The sequence below is a fragment of the Lissotriton vulgaris genome, chromosome 1_1, assembly GCF_964263255.1.
Source record: "Lissotriton vulgaris chromosome 1_1, aLisVul1.2, whole genome shotgun sequence".
Classification (NCBI taxonomy): Eukaryota; Metazoa; Chordata; class Amphibia; order Caudata; family Salamandridae; genus Lissotriton; species Lissotriton vulgaris.
The window spans coordinates 245,452,410-245,474,997 of NC_141685.1; the positions used below are offsets into that span (position 1 = coordinate 245,452,410).

At 49.6% G+C, this 22,588-nt stretch overlaps 5 non-coding genes across 5 annotated transcripts; 3 read left to right on the forward strand and 2 right to left on the reverse strand.

The window, feature by feature from the left end:
* Positions 1-6,422: 6,422 nt before the first annotated feature.
* Positions 6,423-6,508, reverse strand: TRNAY-GUA (transfer RNA tyrosine (anticodon GUA)). The gene is given in 2 exon segments: positions 6,423-6,458; positions 6,472-6,508. It is a non-coding gene; the product is annotated as a tRNA-Tyr (tRNA).
* Positions 6,509-7,716: 1,208 nt separating this feature from the next.
* TRNAP-UGG (transfer RNA proline (anticodon UGG)) lies at positions 7,717-7,788 on the forward strand. The gene has a single exon. It is a non-coding gene; the product is annotated as a tRNA-Pro (tRNA).
* A 118-nt stretch (positions 7,789-7,906) lies between these two features.
* TRNAP-AGG (transfer RNA proline (anticodon AGG)) lies at positions 7,907-7,978 on the reverse strand. The gene has a single exon. It is a non-coding gene; the product is annotated as a tRNA-Pro (tRNA).
* Positions 7,979-8,580: 602 nt separating this feature from the next.
* Positions 8,581-8,652, forward strand: TRNAE-UUC (transfer RNA glutamic acid (anticodon UUC)). The gene has a single exon. It is a non-coding gene; the product is annotated as a tRNA-Glu (tRNA).
* A 1,334-nt stretch (positions 8,653-9,986) lies between these two features.
* TRNAQ-UUG (transfer RNA glutamine (anticodon UUG)) lies at positions 9,987-10,058 on the forward strand. The gene has a single exon. It is a non-coding gene; the product is annotated as a tRNA-Gln (tRNA).
* The last annotated feature ends 12,530 nt before the right edge of the window (positions 10,059-22,588 follow it).

The following is a 22,588-nucleotide window of genomic DNA, read 5'->3' on the forward strand; positions in this document are numbered from 1 at the left end:
AATCAACATCTTAATCTGTGTTTTTTTCAACTCTGTCAATTCATCCCAACACTGGGTTGCATCGCTATTGTCTCTGCTTGGCGCTCCTGCATGAGGTAGCATGGAGGCTATTACTCTATCAACTTCCTCTTCGGAACACCATAGACCTGTGATCTCTGCCATTTTTTGATGAAAAGAGTGTCTATTTTTATGTGTGTCTTAGGTCCGGTCACTGGGGTACAAAGAATCAGCCGATCCAGAGAACCCTTTTTGAATTATTTGGAATCTTCAGCAGCCATGCAGCTGCTATGAACAAATACAGTAAAAGGAGGGAGAAGGAGGAACTGAAAGACTAGGTCGGCCTCCAGGGACGTAACATGACAGTAGGAACCCAATTTACTGGGTTCATAGACCTAGCTTGTGTTGTGCTTACTTATAAAATTTTGTCAGTAAAGACCAATAAGAAAGAAACATTTCTTTCTAGTGTCCCCTCACTCACCGGGGTTTCCCCACGGTGACATGCTTCATCATTGGGGCCATCCCAGTTCTCTACCAAAAAGGGCGTGCTACAACTTGCGAACGACGTAGGAGCACTTGGTTGTGAAGGACCATGTGTGGTGCAAGTGAGAAAGTGGTGGAGTGGGTGTGAGTGATTTAAAAATACTGTGCTAGTGGGCCTCAACAATTTTATTTGCTCCTAGGTTGGTATATGAAAATGGGGTATGACACTGCATTTTAACCTATAATGAGGATTAAATCAGTGTTCGGTCGACATGTTTCAAGCTTCCCCTAGCTTTTCTTCAGGACCATACAGGGACCAGCCCTATATGTGCCACTCCTATAAGCCCCTAATTGGGGTATAAGTATTAAATTAAATAAACAACATGTAACGCTGCTAAATCTAAAACATGCGTATCATACATACGTTTGTACTGTTTTGCTGTTTCTGTAAAGATAATGACACATGGTTAGTGGCAAAAAAAACCCTCTAAAAGAGAATGGAGGTTACACATTTTACCTTCATGCCGCATTCCAGAGTATATGGTGTTTAATTTGCCCCATATTGGTGCGTGCAGGCTCTCAGGTCCAGTGCGTAATTCATAAAATATGAAAAGTGTAAAACGTGATTGTGAATTCACACATATAAACAACACCGGACTTAATGTGACTAAGGACGATTGACACACAAAACATAGATATTGTTACGAGAAAACTGCATATTTACATGTTTTTGTGTCTATTAGCACTTCATGGTCTCTAGTAGGGGGCAGGATCACCTTATGGAAACATTGTTCCTTGACGGTGAAACCGCATCAAAATACCTAATCGTTACCCCTCCAGACCGCATCTTGACGCAGGGTCGCTGGAGGATGTTTTTAACTAATGGTATTTCCGCGTCTGCAATCCAAGGGCTAGGCTGCGTGTCGTTCGCGGCCATCTTGGTAGTATGCAATCGACATGTACAATAAAGTTGTTCGAACAAACAATATTGTGCTTTTGTACTCATTGCTTTCCAATTATTTTTGAGCGATATCCAACATCTAAACATAGTCTAGGCTTTATTGGCAGCAAATGGCCATTTACGTGCGTTCACAAACGCGAGGGATTGTTTTGTTAATTCGTTTTTGTTGATTTTAAAAGGGTGAAAGTTTGATGTCTAGTATGTGCAGAAAGGAGAGAGCCCCCCTGAGATGATTAATAGAGGGTTTTTTTTGGCATTTGAAACGGGTAATAGGAGCAAAGCCAAAAAACAGGCAGCTGGGCATATTGTTAATATGTATCAGATTAGAGGAGTCGCTGATTAGAGGAGTTGCTGTTTAGCTGGCCATCTTGGTGTCTTATTGGCCCTTACTGAGAGGTCCAAGGAAATTTATGGGTTACCACGCAGCATACCGCTTAGTATGTTGGCGTTGTATGTATCCACTGCTTCATATTACGGGTTCTGTCCTGCTCTGGCATCAAATTTATTGCCAGAAATAGGCCATTGTTTAAAATCAACGAAAACGAATTTGGAAATCTGTCGTGAACGAGATGAGGCGCATATGAGGCAACACCACGAGAGCTAATAAGCTAGGTGAAGGCGAGAACTCACGTTAGGAGTACTCCATCATCCATTTCAACCCCTGGGTGGCCGGTATGATCAACTAGGCTGACTCTGGTTAACACAGAACAAGTGTCCAAGAGTGGAGTGGCAGCATATAGTGCAGCCTTGATGAAACTGCCAAAATTAAGGTGACAGTGAAACATGTCGGCATTTTAAATAGGTAATGGTATGCAGGAATAGCAACCAGCCTTTTTATATTTACAGCATACACCTCTTTCCCTATGAATAAAATTGGTTAAGGGATTTGGTTGCTGTGTTTTGTGCACTGATTTATGTTGTGTGTTTGTCACTAGCAGATGTTTCTGCTTTCCACTGTTTGTTACACGTTTTTGGTTGTTTTTTTTGGACACTTTCCTTCTATTTTCTTTGAGAATCAAGTGACTACCGATGATTAGACAGGGGCTTGTCTGGAAATTACATACCAGTTGATTTATGTTGTGTGTTTGTCACTAGCAGATGTTTCTGCTTTCCACTGTTTGTTACACGTTTTTGGTTGTTTGTTTTGGATACTTTCCTTCTATTTTCTTTGAGAATCAAGTGACTACCGATGATGAGACAGGGGCTTGTCTGGAAATTACATACCAGTTACCCCGTTGGTGGTGTTTCCGTGATGTGTCACTTGTCTCTCACACATTTTTTCTAAGCAGATATTTGTCCAACATTGTTGGTGTGGATAATTGGTATTGACCTTGAAGGGTCAGACAAGTTGCACTTGTTGTTCTATGTATCTGTCAAGGAAGTTGGGCCTCTTTTAACATAAAATTGGGGCGCAGTGCAGTGAATTATCCCCTTATAAATTGTAAGGGATTGGAATAGTTATCAGTACATTTAGACTGTTCTATTTCTTAGTAACTGACATATGTGGATGTCCGTTCGACAGGGTCTTTTGTTGTAGGTCTGCTATCCTGTCCGCCAAAAGGGTCCTGCTGTGGTCAGACAACTTAGCAGTAGTACAGGCCATCAACTCTCACTCTGCTAGTTGCCCCCTGGTTCTATGCCTGCTGCGCAAGCTGGTGCGTACTTGCCTTTATAACAATATTGAATGCAGGGCGCGTCACATTCAGGGTATCAAATACATCGCTGCTGATGCTCTCTCTCGTTTTCAGTGGCAACGGTTTCGAGAAGCTTGGCAGAGAGCGAGAGAGGAAGCCACCCCTTTCCCAGCGCACCTCTGGTACCTTCTGAAGTGTTGAACAGGATGAGGGCCCTAGGGGAGATGTCACTGGCGCCGAACACTATCATTAGATACAAGGCTTGTGTGAAAAAATGTTGTGCCACTGTGGGGCCTTGGGAAGACTCTGGGGAGGCAGCAGAATTGAAAGTCCAGGCCTTCATCCTGTGGGAAAAGATAACAAAAAGAGCCATTCCTGGATTTCAGGTCACATAGCAGCCATTAGTCACAAGGCCAAGTTGAAAGGACAGGCGGACCCTACAAGGGCATTTGCCACCAGGGCAGCTTTAAAAAGGTGGGCTAGAGGTGAACCCAAAGTGCCCGACAACAGATCTCCTATTGATTTTACAACACTCCAGACAGAGTATGATCTTGTGTTTGCCTCAGGTAACTTCCACTGCTCACGAGTCTGCCTTGTTGTTGTGGAGAAGTGTGGCTCACTGGTTAGCACGGCAGTCCTTGGTGCAAAAGTCTGGCCTGGGACCAGGGTTCAATTCCCACCTTGGCTGATCTCGGTGGTTATTGGGCTCATAATTCCCTGGACCTGATTTCTTGCCTCAGTGCCTACTCTGAACATGAGTCCCACGCTGCAACTCTGGGCAATAGCTTGCTTAGTCTCCACAACGGCCCCCACCAGTGCTGGGGATGCCTGGTTGCACCCTGGGAGTACAGCGCCAGGATACACTGGTTTCTGGGGTAACAGAGCACTTTACAAATACATTTACATTGTTTGCATCTGCTTTCAGTTTAGCCTTCTTTGGCGCTTTCAGGATCTCTGAGCTGGTCGCCAAATCCAAGAATGACATGTCAGGTGTAGCATTGTCTCTGCAGGACGTTGTGGTATTGGGTGACACGCTCAAGATCACCCTGCGCCAATCCAAAACTGATCAGAGGGGAAGGGGGATAGAACTTTGGTTACAAAGCCTAGGCTCGCCCAAATTATGCCCCGTGAGCCTCCTGACGGCCTACCTTGCCATCCGCCCTTCCAGTGAGGGATACCTCTTCTTGCATGCAGATGGCACGCCGCTTACTAAGTACCAATAGGAAAATGTCATGCACTGCTTGGTTTCGGCAGGTGTCTCATCGCTAGGCAAAAAGTACAGCACCCACTCTTTCTGCATAGGTGCAGCCACAACTGCATCCACTATAGGGGTACACGTAGAGGGCATCAAACAATTAGGGAGATGGTCATCTGACTGTTACAAAAGGTACATCAGACCAGACAGCAGCAGGTAGTGCTTAGTGAGCACAGGATATGTGTTAAGTTTTGTTCTGGGACGTGAGGCAGCAACTGTGAATCTTGGGCACTCTTGGCCCTGTCCCACGAACTGTGTTTTGCTGTGTTAGTTTTGCAGTTCTGTAATTTTACCAGTGTGTTTTATTGCATGTTTTAATAAATAAGTTACATACAACACTTCTCTTTATTTACCAGGAACAACGGTCTGGGTGCTGGGCCACAAGAGGTTTCCAAGTTGGCCCGGTGGGCAAAAAGCAGGAAGTGGAATCATGGGTTTAGCACAACTCAGTTTGTGTGGCGAGGAATCACTGGCTTGCGTTGGAGCGTGGTGCTAGGCTTGCTAACACGAGAATTACAAGGGAACGCCCACCCCCAGACGTGCTTATCTTGCACTTGGGAGGGAATGACTTGCCTATCCTAGGTAAAAGGTTCCTCCTGAGGGACATGAAAGTGAACATTACCAAGATCAGCAGAGTATTAGGACCTTGCGAACTACGGTGGTCGGAGATCACACCACGCCGGGTTTGGTTAGGTGCTCGCTCTGGGCAAGCGATAGAAGTGGCGCGAAGGAAGGTAAACTGCGCAATGTGTAAGCTCGCAGAGCTGATGGGCTTCGGCTTCATTCGACATGGGTAAATTCACGCCAAAGCCTCTGGTTGCCTTGACGAAGAAGGAGTCCACCTTTCCAAAGTAGGCATGGATTTATTTCTGTTGGACATTCAATAAGCCCTTCTCTCAGCAGGCTGCGTCCAGGAGGTTAGCTCAGGTGGGGGACCCTGTCTGTGACGGTCGCCACATCCAGGGCTGTGGAGGAGTTACAGGGTGATCCAGAGGCGAAAGGTACTCAGGAGTACCCTATGCAGAAGCACAAAGGGTGCTGAGACCCAATATCCCTGGGAGATCTATGCGGTGGACCCTGGGTGTGCGACGGCGGCCCGTTATCCTACGGGCGGTTGGTTACCTGGACAACCGGGGGTCGCTTGAACGCTCCGCCCCTCGTAGGGGGGGTGTGAGCTAGAGGGTGGACCAATGGTTCACCGGACAGGTGAGGGGCTATCCTCTCACCACAACCGCTAAGCACCGTCTGGCCAAGGCCGTTGGCTACTTGGCCTATCACGTGGCAAGCTGCGAGGGGCGGCTTGCCTTAGGATCATCTGTAAGTTAACCCACCATGTTTTGGCATTTTATGCTAATAAACCTGCAGCTACTTTTTACCAACAACAAGTTGTCTTGTCTACTTGTTTATGATGTGCATCATGATTTTGGGGGGGAAGGTGTGCGGGCCGATATTGGCACTATAAGCGTCCCATCATATCAATTGTATGCTAACTACAACTGACGGCGCTATAACGAGACTTGTATTGCCTTCACTAGCTCTGTACTGTATATGTAAAAACGTGTCTACCAAAATCTTTGAAATCAAAAAGAAAAGTTTCACTTTCATATAAAACATTTCCTCATTCAGAGCCCGATCCATCCTTTCTTTCATGTAGTGTGAAGAAGCCACTTGCTTAAAAGCATGTTATTTATCATGTAGTCCTTTGATTTTGATGTAAATAATAACCCGTCGAGCACGTTTCCATTTCAATGAAGTACCCAGAAGCTTAAAATGAAAAGGCAGAAATCCTTTCCAAAAAGTGTCTGACTTAAAAATTGTTCGTGATTGATTTGAAAAGTTATGTGATTACATTAGTAAATAGTTTAACGAGATAAGGTCATTAGAGAAGTGATGCCTGAGTCACCACAACCAGCTCCCAAGGCTGCTTCAGACTGGCTTTGTCTGATGATGTGGGGGGGGAGAAGAGCCGGAGGAGAGAGCTGGGCTGTAAAGGTGAAGAGAGGAGGCAGGAAAAGCCCCGGCGTGTGAGGGTCCGAGAAAGAGGCGCTTTGTACTGTAAGAAGAAGGGGAAAAAATGAAGAGTTTGCAAAAATCCTTCGAGCCGGATTTGAATCAGCGACCTAAGGATGACAGTCATTCCACTACAGTCCTCCGCTCTACCAACTGAGCTATCGAAGGTCCGAAGACAGCTAAGGGCTACATATTATAAGAACAGGGATCCAGACGCAAGGGAAATATTTTCTAAATTGTGAGATTGACACTGAGTTGGATTGCAAGAAACGTGTGTCAATAAACAAAATATGGAAAGAGGGCGTAAGAAGTGAGGGGGAAGGAAGAAAGGAGATGGAGCGTTGCTACAGCAGTTTTCTTTTCACAAGTTTTAGAGGGTTTAACGTTTGACTATGCAGTACTGATTAAAATATGTTTCAAACAAAAGGCATCTGCCGAAACCCGGGGTCGAAACCTTTAGATCTTCAGTCTAATGCTCTCCCAACTGAGCTATTTCGGCGGTAGCTGACACTCTCGTGTGGCCGCTCTGATTTTACATACCATGGGGCGATCCTGCATCATTGGTGAGTTTATGGGTCTGGTTACCAGGCGTCCAGCTCTCTCCTCTCCTCCGCCCTGACACTGACAGAGCCCTCGCGGGGGGGCGCTGGTCTCCTCCAAGCAGTGAAGACTACAGGCAGCTGGCATTTTAAGCAGTGACGTCATCGACGCTGTGACTCTTCCCAAAGCTCAACCAATCCGAGCAGGTAAAACTGCACCCGCCTAATCCTGGCCCCTCCTCCACTCCCTTGGAGCCACTTAGAGAGACCTCAATCAGCCCCTCCACACTGACCACTTGGTAAATTAAACGAGAATATTTAAATGGCTTTTTTTGCATATAGAGGAGTAAAATAACAACTTTACATGCACAAGCATACGAATTTCGCATGCACACTTAAAACAAATGCGTAAATGTCATTTAAGGCACTGCTTCTTTGTCGTGTTCTTTAATACCCTCTCTCAGAGCTTCTTTTTAAATTGCTGCCTCTTAACCATGATCCCTCGCTCAGGCTGGTGAGGGCCTAGAAGCCTTTCCTCGCACTAAACACTGCGGATCCAGTGCGCGTTTTTCATTTCACCGCTCCCGGCTCTCTTACGTGTGGATGGCCTCACATATATCTGTAGCCAAGGCGACAGGCCCCTCCCACCGCCTGAGCTCAGTTCTTCCCAGAGCTCCTCCTCTGTGATTTAACGTTTATGCCTCGTTCCACTGAAAGGGTTTAAATAGAAACCTACTGCCCCCTACAGCACCACTTCACGTGAAAGGACCACTGAATGGTACAGGATGTGGATGGCAGACCAGTATTTCAAATGTGCTCCATGCAATTCCATCAGCTGGCTCGTTGGTCTAGGGGTATGATTCTCGCTTTGGGTGCGAGAGGTCCCGGGTTCAAATCCCGGACGAGCCCTCTTTTTTGTCACCTCAATTTTTTTTTATTTACCACTATTATATTCTTTTATTACTTTTTCCACTTTAAAATAGATATGACACAGAAATATTCTGTACATGTTTTTTTTACAAAAAAAGGGCTCGTCCGGGATTTGAACCCGGGACCTCTCGCACCCTAAGCGAGAATCATACCCCTAGACCAACGAGCCAGATGTGGAGATATTTCACAGAACTTCCTATGTACTTCAAAGAGCTCCTAAATTTTGGCGTTGTCGGTTTGTTTTTGATTTTTCTGGATTCTCCAGTGCCCTGAAAGCACACTAAAAGCCTCAAAGGCTGAATCCAGGAGACCTCTGACCGAGAAAGGCGCTGCCTGCAGAATATATCTACTCCTTGTATTCAACACTGTGAAGTGGAAGGGAACAGTAATCTCGCGACTCTACAGATAGTTCTAGGAGAGAGAATAGCTGCAAAGAGAGCAGCGCGTGTCTCCACTTGTCACAACACTCGAGGTGCAGGGGAACCCCCGTGACCCCCAGTAGTCTCTCTGGTGGTCCCCCAGCTTCAGGGACCCATCATGCCGGCTGATGGTGAATCTGTTCCCGTGCATGACGCCCAGAGGGCTTGAAGCGCTCTACCTCGCTGGCAGGCGTCTTCTCTCCTTCAGTCTCTGAGACTCCTAGTCTGAGAAATGGAAACACCGGCAAAGCTCCTCTCGAGCTGTAGGCGCTACTGCTGCAGCATTGACCCAGCCCCTCTGCAGAGGAGTCAACAGTGTGTAACGCTGCAGAGGAAGCCTGAATGTGCAGCCTCCCATATGGTCTAGCGGTTAGGATTCCTGGTTTTCACCCAGGCGGCCCGGGTTCGACTCCCGGTATGGGAAGATGGTCTTTTTCAGTACCCTAACATTTTTGCTCCTTTCTTTTATTCCTTCCAAACCTAAATACACCAAAAGTCTTATTAAATCTCACTCGTTTCGTCTTCCGCTTCCTTCAGTCTTTGAGCTTTACACCGACCCTCCCCCAGCCCATGCTGCACAGCTGCTGTAGTATTAATGACCTGGAGCAACAACAACAGATTTATATTATGAAGGGTTATTCGTTGTTTGTCTTTTAGTGTACAACAAAAAGTACATAGTATTATAAGTAGGGGGAGGCATTAAACAGCACCCGTTTCCTGTGCTCTCACCGTGTGAAATGCTCGTTTATTTCCTGCTTCGCCCGTGCTATGGGAGAGGCGCTTTCGGTGTCTGTTTTGACATTAGACCTGTGCTGTGTTTCAATTTTATGACAGTAATCTCGCACTGCGTTGTGTATTTAATGACATTAATTACCCGCTGTGTTGTTTGCCTGGTTTATGACATTAATCTCGCTCTGTGCTGTGTTGTTTGTTTGTCTGATTCGTGACATCAATCCCTTGCTGTCTTGTGTGTCTGTTTAATGACATCAATCTCGGCTGTCTTGTGTGTCTGTTTAATGACATCAATCTCGGCTGTCTTGTGTGTCTGTTTAATGACATCAATCTCGGCTGTCTTGTGTGTCTGTTTAATGACATTAATCCCTTGCTTTGTTGTGTGTTTGTTTAATGACATCAATCTCGGCTGTCTTGTGTGTCTGTTTAATGACATCAATCTCGGCTGTCTTGTGTGTCTGTTTAATGACATTAATCCCTTGCTTTGTTGTGTGTTTGTTTAATGACCTCAATCTCGGCTGTATCGGTTTCCAGGGGTTTAAAAGACTTGAGGAGTTTGAGTGTTTTCCATCAGCTGTGAGACTGCAGCCGCTGTTTGCAGTGTCCACAGTTTGCACCGGTGCGGTTTGTGCTCTCACTGCTGGTCTGTTAAAGGGAGGGCTGGAGGCCGCCTGTAGCATTACACACCAGAGGGGACTCCCCTACCCGGTACACAACTCTTCTGTGTGTAAGAGAGACGGAGGAGGGGTGCCCTCACAGTGACCCGGGGACTCTTTACAAAGTTTCTCAGCAGAGCAACAACTCTCGGGGCTGGTTAAGGGACTGCTCTAAAAGGATATTTTAAAGCATTAGATGTTTCGTTTTATTTGTGTCCACTTTAATTTTATGTTTTTTTAAACAGTTGTAAAATTCTCCTCCTTACTATGTAAAGTTTGAAATACACTAAAAAGAATAAATCATAAAATATTGACTGACAGCACCAGCTTGTCCTTTCATAAGTGAAAATTGACCTTGTATTGAACAGCTGGTTCCATGGTGTAATGGTTAGCACTCTGGACTTTGAATCCAGCGATCCGAGTTCGAATCTCGGTGGAACCTGAAGTAGCTTTTTTAAAATTACATAGCATATTCGTTTAAATGTGTTTAGGTCTTCAGCAGTGAGCAGAGAAGCCATGTGTATCTCTTCCTGTTTTTATTCTTGTGGTCTCTGTGGCCTGCAGACATTGATGGGACCCTGGGGAGCAAAGCTGGTCTCCCACTGGTGTGACTTTGTGCACAGACTGGAGAGAGGTAGAGTTAAGAGGAGGCGGGGTTAAGTTATAGCATGTAGGGCAGCATGAGGTAGTCAGGCACACCATGACTGACTGACTGAATTATTTTTAGGTTTAAAGCATTTTATTAAGACAAAAGGACACGGGGGGAGGGAGCAGGAGGGTAGGGTTACATACAGTACAATAAAAGAAAAAGGCACAACATCAGGAGCGTTGTCGTGGAACAGTTCGTAGGTCCAGAGGAGAAGCAATGATAAATGAAAAAAATGAAATGCAACGTGCATCTCCCCTGTGCGCATGTCCAACACCCCAAATCTAAGCAGAGAAAGCAAATGGCAACCCAGCAAGGCACAACTTCACCCCTCTCGAAACCCCCCCCCCAAGAAGAAAGAAACAACTCCCCAACTCCCCCCAACTTCCCCGTCCAATGGCCCATCACTAAGACTATCCATCCCAAAGCCTCACCCCCCGCCCCCCAGGAGCCCGCCCCCCACTCATCCTACTCCGCCGGAGTCACCGGTGGCGTCAGCCTTAGAAGTCTGAGGTACCTCGGGCAAGTGAGCTCCCTGAATTCGGTGGTTAGCAGCGCAAGGAAAGGCTGCCACAGCTCCTCAAATTGGTCTATCTCCCCCGCCACCGTGAGCAATAGCTTTTCCATTCCCAACACATGCCAGAGTCTATGCAACCAACCCGTAATGGAGGGGACAGTGCGCCAGTGGATAAGGATATTCTGGACAGCGGACCCCAGCGCAATTGCGATCTGCCTGCCCCTGCGGGACTTCAGTGGGTACATTAGGTCATTAGGGAGACCCAGCAAGACATACGCCGGAAAGCGCGGAAGCTCGATTTCAAAGTGCTTATCCACCTCATCTAAGACCTCCTTCCAATAGGCGGTCAGCACGGGGCAGTCCCAAAGAATGTGTGAGAGGGTCCCCACCTGCCCGCAACCTCGCCAACACCCCCTATCAGTGTGCCTATGCATCTCACACAATCTCTCCGGGGTGTAGTACCAGTACGTGGACACCTTGGTGAAGGTCTCCGTAAGGCCGGTATGATACGCAGAGTGTCGTGCCCGGTATGCGATCTTGTCCCATTCCTTGTGGCTGAGCGTCCTACCTAGTTCCCTGTGCCATCGTTCCCTCCCCGGGTTATAATAGTGGAACGGCGGGGGTTGCAGATGCTTGTAAAGATCAGTAATCAATTTAGCATCGGAGGTCCGGGTCACCAGCCACCGCTCATACGGTGTAATTTGACGAGCAGCGGTGTCACGCACCTGGGGCTGGAGAGCCCAGTGCCGAACCTGCATGTAGCGTAGTCTATCCAGTTCCGTCAGGCCGAATTCCTGCCGAAGCTGCTAAAAGGGAACCACGCCTTCCGGCCCGTAGACCTGGAAGAGCGCTCTGCAGCCCGCGGTCGTCCAATGGGAAAAAGCGCCCGGCTCCATCCCCGGGGAGAAGTCCGGATTACCCACTATGGGTGTGAACGGTGAAGGGAAGGTGGTAAGGCCCCGGACCTCGCAAACTGCATCCCACACCCTCAAGGGGACCCGCGTAACGAAAGAAGCGTAAAGGTTGGGAGGGCGATGGGCGCGGCGCAAGAACGGGACCTCCTGTAAGGTGCGGCCCGCCACCGCCTGGTCTTGAAAAAGCCAATGCTTGTGGGACTCCCACCTGCTCCACTCCACAAGGTAGCGTAGTTGCGCCGCCTGAAAGTACTTACGGAGGTCCGGAATACCAAGGCCCCCTGCTTCCGGGGCAAGCGTGGAGAGGACCCTCTTCATCCGCGGCTTGCAGCCTTGCCAGACAAAGCGGGAGATGTCAGCCTGCGTTTGTCGAATCCAGCCCACCGGAGGCTGGAGAGGCAGGGCACGAAAAAGAAACGATATCTGGGGCAACACCGTCATCTTAACCGCCGCGATTCTTCCCAACCAGGACAGGAGGCTCTTACTCCAACGGCCAAGCTCCTCCCTGATCTTTTTACTGAGAGAAGTGTAATTGGCTGTCACCATCTCCGTCAATGTGGGCGCCAGTAGGATCCCTAGGTATGGCACCAGGGACGAAGACCACTGCATAGGGAAGAGTCGCTGGAGATCCCTCCTAGTGTCCTCAGCCAAAGACACATCCAAAGCCACCGACTTGCTCATATTCATTTTGAAGCCGGCCACACATGCGAAGGCATCCAACTCTTGGATGCAGGCGGGTAAGGACCTCCTAGGGTCGTCCAAGGTCAGCAGGACATCGTCCGCATAGAGGCTGACTGTGTGGACAAACTGGCCCATCTTGATCCCAATAGCATCCGGATTGTGGCGGATCCTTTGGGCAAACGGCTCCATATAGAGAGCAAACAGGAGCGGAGAGAGGGGGCAGCCCTGCCTCGTGCCGCGTTCGATGGCAAAGCCACGGGAGCTACACCCGTTGACTCACACAGACGCTGAAGTATATTTATAGCAGTTGAATACCATAGTGCGGAATTTATAGCCAATTCCCAGTTTCCTGAGAACCAGTTCGAGATACGGCCAATGGACCCTATCAAAGGCCTTCTCCGCATCAACTGACAGCAGCATCCGTTCCCCCGGGATCCTCGAGGCCTTCTCTAGAACATGCGCCACTCGCTTGGTATTGTCAACCGTCTGCCTGCCGGGCACAAAGCCAGCCTGGTCCGCGTCCACCAGACCGGGGAGGTGCAGGGCCAGTCTGGACGCCAGAATCCCCGTGTATAGCTTAAGGTCGACATTTAGGAGCGAAATGGGCCTATACGAGCCGCACAAGGCCCGGTCCTTCCCGGGTTTCGGGATCACCGAGACCGGCGCACTCAGGAAATCCGGTGGGATGGCCCCCGGGTCAGAGAAGGAATTAAATAGTCGAGTTAAGACAGGGGCCACAACCGGGCAGAAAGTCTTATAAAACAGGGATGTGTATCCGTCTGGGCCCGGGGCCTTCCCGTGCTTCAACCGAGCTATAGCGGAAATCACCTCCTCAACGTGAATGTCCCGCTCCAGATATTCCGCCCGAGTGGGATCCAGCGCCGGAAGGGCCACCGACTCCAGATAGTCCTCAACATCACACGTCGAGGAGGGCTCCTCAGCGTACAGCGCCTCATAGAAGCTGCGGAAAGTTTCCGCCACCTCTGCGTCCCCAGAAACGACCACCCCATCCGTACTCACAAGTTCCTTCACTACGTTACGCTGTTGCGCGACCCGGAGTCGATGTGCCAGGAGCTTGCCGCACCTGTCCCCACCAGTGTAGTAAGCGTGTTTCAAGCGCAAGGCGGCGTATTCCGCTCTATCCAGATCCAGCGCCGACAGGAGCTTCCTTGCAGCCTTCAGCTGTCTCCACACCCTCGGAGCCCCCGTACGGCGGTGGACCTGTTAAGCTCCCGAACCTGAACAGTTAGTTCATCCCTCTTCCGTTGCCGCTCCTTATTTTCGGCCGAGGAAATGGAGATGAACTCCCCCCGGAGAACCGCCTTCAACGCTGCCCACTGTGTTGCTAGGGAAGTGTCGGTGTTACTATTGTGTGTCTGATAGTCCTGTATGACCTCCTCAATACGTTTCACTACCGTCTTTTTGTGTAAAAGAGTGTCCCTTAGGCGCCACACCCCCCGAGAGGGGGAGGCTGCCGGCCACGCAAACGCGCCAGTAACCGGCGCATGATCAGACAGGGTCAGGACCCCAATGTCCGCCGCCGTGGCGGCGGCGCGCATCGGCCCACTAACCAGGAGATAGTCCAACCGAGCGTAAGTTCGGTGCGCATGCGAAAAGTATGAGTAGTCCCTATCTGTGGGGTGCATGGAGCGCCAAAGATCGTGTAAGTCCATGTCCGCAATCCGGGCCTTCACAGCCTGGGAAAGTTCACCCATCTGTGGAGACCGCTGCGCCAACCTATCCAATGCGGAATCAAAGACAATGTTGAGGTCCCCCCCTAAGATGACGTGGCGATCGGGAGAGGCAGTGACATCCACCAGCACCGAGTCCAAAAAGCGGTCCTGGTGGTCATTCGGGCTATAGACGGAGCCAACTGTGAACGCTATGCCCCCCAGGCGTAGGCGATATGCGAGAAGCCTTCCCTTCTGCTCAGCGTACTTATACAGTACCTCCCCCCTAAAGGAACCCGCTATGAGAATGGCCACCCCCGCGGTCTTAGTCGCTGCAGAGGAGAAAAACTGGGTGGGGAACTTAGCAGAGCGCAATCTATGGCAGTCTCGGGACAACAAGTGGGTCTCCTGTAAAAGGCAAATGTCAGCCTGCGTCCCCTCAAGCAGAGACAAAATCGCCCTGCGCTTAACAGGATTATTCAGTCCCTTAACATTAAGGGTCACCACCTTCAGGGACGACATGTCTCCCAGGGATCAGGAACGCTATGCTGCGGGCAAGGAACCAGAGGGCGGGGTGCGCGTGGCGGCAGCGCGGGACAGGCCAAAGCAGGCCAAGCGTGGACACGGAAAACATCGGACGGGACTCCCCCAACTCCAGAACAACTCCCAACCCCACCCAAAACACACCCCAGGCAACTAGCCAAATACCAACTCAAACCCCCCATTGTCTCAGTCAAGCCCCAAAGCGGGCAAGTCCGTAGAAATTAGAAAAGTGGACGTCCAGCCACTCACCTCCTCCCGCTCTCCCCCGATCCCACCCAGCCCCAAACCTGGCATCGAAGAAGCTATGTGTTTCTCCCCCCGGAGTGAGTCTAGGCCGTCAAGGCCACGCTGTTGGAGCCGGCCAAGTCCCCGGCAGCCACTCTCAAGGCACCGGCCATGTCCGCCCTGATAGTGGGGGAATCAGGACGCCCAGCGCTCGCCGCTGATCTTTTCCTCGCCGACCTCCGCCGCCCCCTTCTCTCTGAACGCCTCCATGACGGTGTGGCTCCCTCCTCCTCCGTAGCTGTGAGCCCCAAAACACCGCAAATGTCCTGCAAGGAGCGTAGTTGATGCAGCACTCCGTTCCAGCGAAAGATCAAGCGGAAGGGGTGCCCCCAGGAGTTCGGCGTCTCTTGTTCTCGCAAGAAGTCGGTGGCAATCCTGAAAGACCTGCGCTTCTGCAGCGTGATGGCGGATAGGTCCTGATAGAGCGCAACAGGTCGCTCCCGGAACGTCAGCGGCTGCTTCCTACGGGCCTCAGACATGATGTGCTCCTTCAGCGGGAAGCCGGGCAGGAAAGCTAAGATATCCGGTGGGGGCGCCGATGACTGGCGTTGACGACCAACCCGGTGTGCTCTATCAATGCGGACAGGGAAATCCTGCGGCTTCCCCCAGGATTTCCCAGAACAGGTCCTGCAGGTATCCCACTAAGTCAGCCCCTTCGTCCGCAGATGGCACGCCCCGCACTCGGATGTTATTTCTCCGTGACCTATTTTCAAGGTCCTCAGAGTGGGCCTGGAGCTCAACACACTGCTCCCGGAGACGGAGAACGTCTTGTTGTAAGTGGACAATCTCATCGTCCCGGCGCTGGGCCGCCGTCTCCACTGTCTCAACCCGTTCACCGAGGCCCTCCACCTCTCTACGGACCTCACGGACCTCGCTAGCCACTTCCCGCTTCAGTGTCTGGAAGTCCTCCTTGAGGGAATTGAACAGTTCTTCCATGAAAGATCTCGTGACCGGGGGTTCACCCCCAGGCGCGTCCGCCGAGGCCCGGGAAGATCCCGGCGACGGCTGCGTCCTGTCCCGTAGTTGCTGGGCCCTGCCAAGCATGTCCAGCAGGGTCCGGTCCCCCTTCCTCGAACCACCTCTTCCAGTCATCTCAGGCGCCTTAGTTGAAGAGTGGGCACAGGCCCGACCGCCCCGGGCAGTGTCCAACCACCAGCAGCACTCGATATGGGGAGCTCCCAGCCGAGCCGGGGTACTGCGTCACAAATGACAAAATGGCGGGTCAGTCCGGGCACTGCCAGCCGTGGGCGCTTAGTCGGGTCGACAGCTGAAAACTACACTGGGGGGGCCCCGGTCAGTAAGCCCCTCAAGGAGGCCACCTTGCGAACGCGAAGGGTGCAGAAATCCGCCAACAAGGGGCTCCGGAGGAGGCCGACGACACCGTCCCCTCGGGGACAAAATGGCGGCTGGGTGGGGCCAAGCAAAGCGTCCGGGCCGGGCGACACCACCGGGGCACCTCAGAAACCAGGCAATCTGAAAAGTTCCACAGCCGATACCACGCTGTTACGTAAAAGAGTCGACAGATCAGTCCCCGGCTTCAAGCCAGTCGTCCTCCAACTTCGAGACCGGGCTCTCGCCACGCAGGGTGACACCGCCTCAGGTCCGGGCGCCAGAGCATGTACCAAAGTCCTCCGTGTAGTCGGTCCCCAGCCTGTAGCCCTCCGTCGACCTCCGTCGAGTGCCGGGGCAGTCTCCACTCGGATCGCCAACTTTCAGCACCAGGCCCAGCCGAGGCCCTTGGACAGCACTCCGATTCGCTCCGCCTCCCGGGCGCTCCGTCGTCCCCCGATCTTCAATTGATCTTTTGAGGCACTTCCACCGGAGCGATTAAAGTCAAATCAACAGCAATGTGCGCACCAGGCACTCCGCCACACTCCTCTCACACGCTGAGCATCAGCGGGGGGAGAAAAGCTGAAGAAAAGGGCTCGAGCCTAGTCGGGCCGGAGGAGCTGCGGGAGGAAGCGTCCGCTCACCCCGCCATCTTGGCCACGCCCCCCTGAATTATTTTTATTTTTAGAGCGCTCTTATGCCGAGGCGACTTGGCGCTATAGGACAGAGAAGAGAGGAGTTGGATTAGGGCAGCACGAAAAGCCAGGTCTTCAGTGCCTTTCTGAACTTAGCTTTGCTCTTTTCGGAATGGAGCGAGGATGGTAAACTGTTCCAGAGCTTTGGAGCTTGATGGGAGAAGGATCTGCCGCCCCAACGGACTCTCTTAGTCCTAGGGATGTTCAGTAGATTTTGGGAACTGGATCTGAGTGAGCGCTCAGGTACGTACGGGGAGAGAAGATTGGAAAGCTGTTTAGAGGTCTGCCCATAGAGGGATTTGTGGGCCAGGCACAAGACCTTGAATTGAATTCTTCTCCTGACCGGAAGCCAATGGAGTTCACTTATTGCTTTAGAAGTGGGATGTCGTTTGGGGAGGTTAAGCAGTACTCTGGCTGCTGCATTTTGGATAGACTGGAGTCGGTTAAGTTGTTTTTCGCCGGCACCTATTTACAGGGCATTACAGTAATCTACCCTGGACATAATCAGTGCTCCCACTACTGTTTTCTTCAAGGAGAACGGGATGTAGGGCAGGATTTTTTGAAGGACCTTAAGTGTAAGGAAGCAGGCCGAAGTGACCTGGTTTCTTTGGGCTGTACAAGAAAGGTCCTTGTCCATTATGAAACCTAGGTTTCTGACCTTGTTAGTCGCAGTCGGGCAAATGCCAGCTTCTGGGGGCCACCAGAGATCGCTCCAGATGGAGGGTTTTTGGCCAAACTCGATCACCTCCGTTTTTTCAGTGTTAAGTTTGAGGAAGTGAGCGTTCATCCATGACTTAACATCTAACAGACAGTTCCTGAAATTGGTGGCGGTGGCTTCTACTGTCTGCGCCAGTGAGACTGTGGTAAATATTTGATTTACCGTCTTAATTTCTATGCAGGTAAGTACTAAAACAAAAATAACTCACTCGGAAAGAAAGAAGCAGAGTCCGTGGTGTTAGAGTTCTTAGGGGTTTTATTCCTTAAAAAGGAATGGTCATGGTACCAGATCGGACCAGATCGGATATCGGGTTCCTGCCACCACTGGGGTGCAGGAAGGGATAGAGCAATATTTTATTGACAATACATAGCTTATATACTTAAATCATATTATAGAAACCAATACAGTAGGCGTAACAGCTGAGAGAAACAAGATAAAACACACACGTGGTAGTGATACGTAATTAGAAGGCGTGAACTAGGCGTGTGCTAGAAACGTCACATGTAAGTGTCGTAAGTGGGTGGCAACAAAAGCAGAATCTTGCAATGTCAGCAGAAATCTGAAGCTTGGATGCGCGCGCAGCTGCATGACGTGTGCATGACGTGTGACTGGAGGGTGCAGGGGGACTTGACATTTGCACCAGCGAAAAGAGACAGAAGTCTGGCATGTCAGATCAACTTGTACCACTATCATATCTGATATCTGATGTTTAGGAACCATATTATCTAGTAGGGAAAGGTCTTTGGGGCAGAAGCTATTCTATACTGACTGTGAGTGCGTGTATAAGCGTCTAAGTGTCTACATGAGATGCGAGGGGGGCATGGGCTTACCATGGTAACGGAGGCTATGAATTACTTGCACGGAGACAGTGAGGCCGGGCCCTTTGCTCTGCAGCTGGGGGGATGTTTACTTAAACTAGTAGGTAGGAATGTATTTTCGAGGAGCGGAACAGATAATGCGAAGGTTGACTTTGGTCTTGGCAGGCAGCAGGCTGAGCTAAGCGCCGTGGGCCGCGCAGGGAGTAAGGCAGAGGTCACGGGTACAGAGGCAGCCCAGGCTGAGGCGTTCAGAGTCAGAAGACAGAAAAAGGCTCGATGGCAGAATTCGGGGCCTACTTCGCCAGAGCTGAAAAACGTGTAAAGTACACCACAAAAAGACGTTGGCATAGCATATTTAGGAACTGAATATTCAACCCGTTCATGGCGGGTCTGAAAGAGGACATGTTAACGCTGGACGCAAATGTATTTGCGTCTTCATAGCTGGCACAGGAGGGAAGTTTACATGCACTTTAAACTCGTACATGGAGACGGTGGGGTACACGTTAGGGAACATTTCTTGACCATAAAATTTATATTTCCTCATTCCCTCCTTGTTCCCTACGGACCCTTCATGATATATCGATCCTCATGAATCGATCAGTCTGTTCTTGTAACACCATTTGCTCTTCTTTCTTCTTTTTGCGTTTTGAGTGGAAACTGGAATGTGCAATGCACGATGTGGCACACAGTCCACAAATCGCTGGCCCACATTGTAGGCACAGGCAGCAACTGAATACTATGACAAGGGCAATGCCTAGGAAGGATAGGATCTTCCATCCCCAAGCAGTCAATGTTGTCCAGAACCAACCGGACCAAGTCCAGGTGCCTGGATTCTGATGTATCAAACTTGCAATTTTATGAAGACGTGTAATAGCTTGGTATACCGTTGGCGCGTTTTCTGGAATGAAAACACAGCAACTTGACCCGATGACCTTACAAGCTCCGCCTCTGTCTGCCAAGATGACGTCAATAACGAGACGGTTTTGAAGAACAACAACCCGCATGGCGGACTGCTCCTCTGTTAAGTTGCCTAGAGCGGAGGCAGTTTCATTCACTACTGCTTCGAGTGTTCTAGTTAATCTTCTTATTAGTTTACTGTTTTGGACGGGGCCTGTGAAGAAAAAGAATCCTTTATTGAAATCTGTGTATTGCTCCCATGCCGTTTCAGTATAGTCGACAATCGGGAGATCTCTTCTGAGTCTACTCTTTACTAGATTTGTATTTCTGTGATAATCAGGAGGGGCTAGGAAAACAGGTGTCAGAAGGAAGGCAATGTAACAGGTACCATCCCAATCTAGAGGTAAACGTATGTATGCGGTATGACCACAAACAAAATAGGAATGACGAGTAGCTCTAAAGGAAGACTTGCCATGATCACTGAATTCGACCACGGTAGTACATTTACTATGACCTAAGTGTACTGAACCCTTCTTTCTGACACATAAGTCACCTGTGACTGGTAATACTGACATAGCAGGGAGAACTGGTGCAGCTTCGGATTCAACAGTAAGAATCATGAGGTTAATTGTATAATTACCTAATCCATATACTTCATTTTCTAGATCAGTTCCTGTCCTAATGGGAAGTCCCTTCTTGTCAGGGTAGCAGACGTTGAGCAGAACTAGGTTCAGGTTTCCCCAAATCCAATTCCCCTCGAAGACAGCAATATCAGAATCTAAAGAATTAATTAATCTAAACCATGCACCACAGGAGCCATTGTGAGTGAACGGGTACGGGAAGAGAGGCAGAACTCCCTTATATTTCTGATAGGGAGGGAGTCGGCCACATATCCAACAGTTTGTAGCATTGTTAGTCTGATGGGAGTGATGTAACATACTAATGAATGTGTTGTTGCGCAGCGCAAGCCTGTAGGAGAGTTCATGAGGCGGTAATTCACTAAAAGAATGTTCGGCAGTTACATTGTAAGCAGATTGTTCACGCTTGAAGATAGGGTAGTATATTGGCAATAGTATGCTAGCAACAATAATCAAAAGACTTAGAAAAAACATAACCAATAATGTCACTATACAGTGACAGCGGAGTGATTTACAGTATGTACGTTTCTTGAGTTGTCTCTCTCTCTCTCTATCTCGATCTAGGGGATACATGTCAGAAACTATTTAACCGATTCACCTAGGGGAGGACTTAAACAATTAAACTGTCTGACTTGCTAGATCGAAGTTTTGTTCGATACTCCTCTTGGGGAGTTTTCTCTCGCTTGGGAATTTTACAGTCACTAGATTCGAGGCAGTCCTTTGAGGGGGTGGACGAGTCAGTTTCTGGCAGCAGTTCGTTGCATTTTTTAATATGACTCGTGTGGATCCACCCCTTTCGGCCTTCCACCTTGATCGCGGTCCTCGTGGTAAGAAGGACGATCTTCGGCTCTTTCCAGCGGGGCTCCAGCGGACTTTTCCTGTCGAAGTTACGAATCAACACAGCATCGCCGGGACGGACATCATGTGGCTTTACATCAGTGTTGTCGGGAAAAGCTGCGGCAACCTGTGAACGACATGATTGGAGTGCAGACATCAAGGAGGCAAGGTAATCTGTCAGCATATTACAATCAACATCGGTGATTTTCTTAGGCATGGGCGTCCCCCACATATTCGGTGGTCTGCCAAAGACCACTTCATACGGGGATAGCCCTGATCTCGAATGGGGGACCATTCTCATGTAGAACAGTGCAACGGGCAGGGCGACTATCCAGTCGACCCCTTTCTCTTTACAGATCTTTGCAAGGCGGGTTTTCAATGTCTGGTTATGCCTTTCTACAAGGCCAGCGGCCTCGGGATGTCGGACACAATGGAATCTCCACTGATATCCTAGCAGAAGGGAAACCTGTTTCATGAGCTCGGATGAGAATGGCTGTCCGTTATCTGAGTACACGATACGAGGCAAGCCGTACCGTGGTAAGAATTCTCGGACCAGCTGCCTGGCAGTGGTCGGGGCAGTGTAATCTGGGACTGGATATGCTTCGGTCCAACGGGAAAGTGCACAAACAACTACGAGGACGTACTTAAATCCTCGACAACGGTCCATCTGGATATAATCCATCTGGAGGACTTCAAAAGGGTGATCGGGAGGATGAAATCCACCTTGCTCTACAGGGACGCTTTTACCTGGATTGAACTGACAACAGATCATGCAAGTACGCACTTTCTGTTTTGCTGCTGCTCGTAAGTGTTTGTTGTACCAGAGATTCTGTAAACTGTCTAACATAGCTTTTTCTCCTAGATGTGCTGGACTATGTGCTGTATTTATTATGACTTGAACCATAGAGTCAGGGAGAAACCATGTAGATTTTCCCTTCGTCATCCATCCTTGATCTGTCTGAATCCCTCCTAGTTCAGTCCATTTCTTGATTTCATCTGGAGTGGCATGTGTCTGAATATCGATTACATCTAGTGTGGGATCCCTAACTGACATACACTGTGTCGGTACTATTGTCTTTGTCACATCAGTTGTCTGGGTGTGAGTCAATGCTGTATGTTTTGCTGTTTGGTCTGCCAGGTCATTACCCTGGGAAACAGAATCTGTAACTTTAGTATGTGCTTTACACTTCATGATGGATATGCCTGAAGGCAGATGTATTGCTTCTAACAGGGCTTGAATGAGGGAACCGTGTTGGATTTTGGCACCGTGAGAGGTCAAAAAACCTCGTTCTTGCCATAACACTCCGAAGTCGTGTACGACTCCGAAAGCATAACGGGAATCTGTGTATATGTTAACATTTCTGTTCTTGGCTAGTATGCAGGCTCGGGTCAGAGCGATGAGCTCCGCCGCTTGAGCAGACAGTGTGTCAATACGATGTGTTTCTTTGACTTCAGTTTCAGTGGTCACTGCATACGCGGCCACTAACTCTCCTGTACTTGTTCTCATACATGAACCGTCCACATAAAGTGTCAGGTCTGGATTTGTCAATGGAACATCTGTTAAGTCTCGTCGGGGCTTTGTTACTGCATTAATGATCTCTATACAATCATGCGGGGCTGGATCTGTCATAATTGAAGGTAACAATGTTGCGGGGTTTAGAATGTTACAGCGTCTGATTTCTATGTGTGGCTGGAATAGCGTCAATTCATAACCTGTCAGTCGTGCTATAGTCAAGTGTTGAGTCTGGGTTCTGTTTAGAAGAACCTCTACAGAATGTGGAACT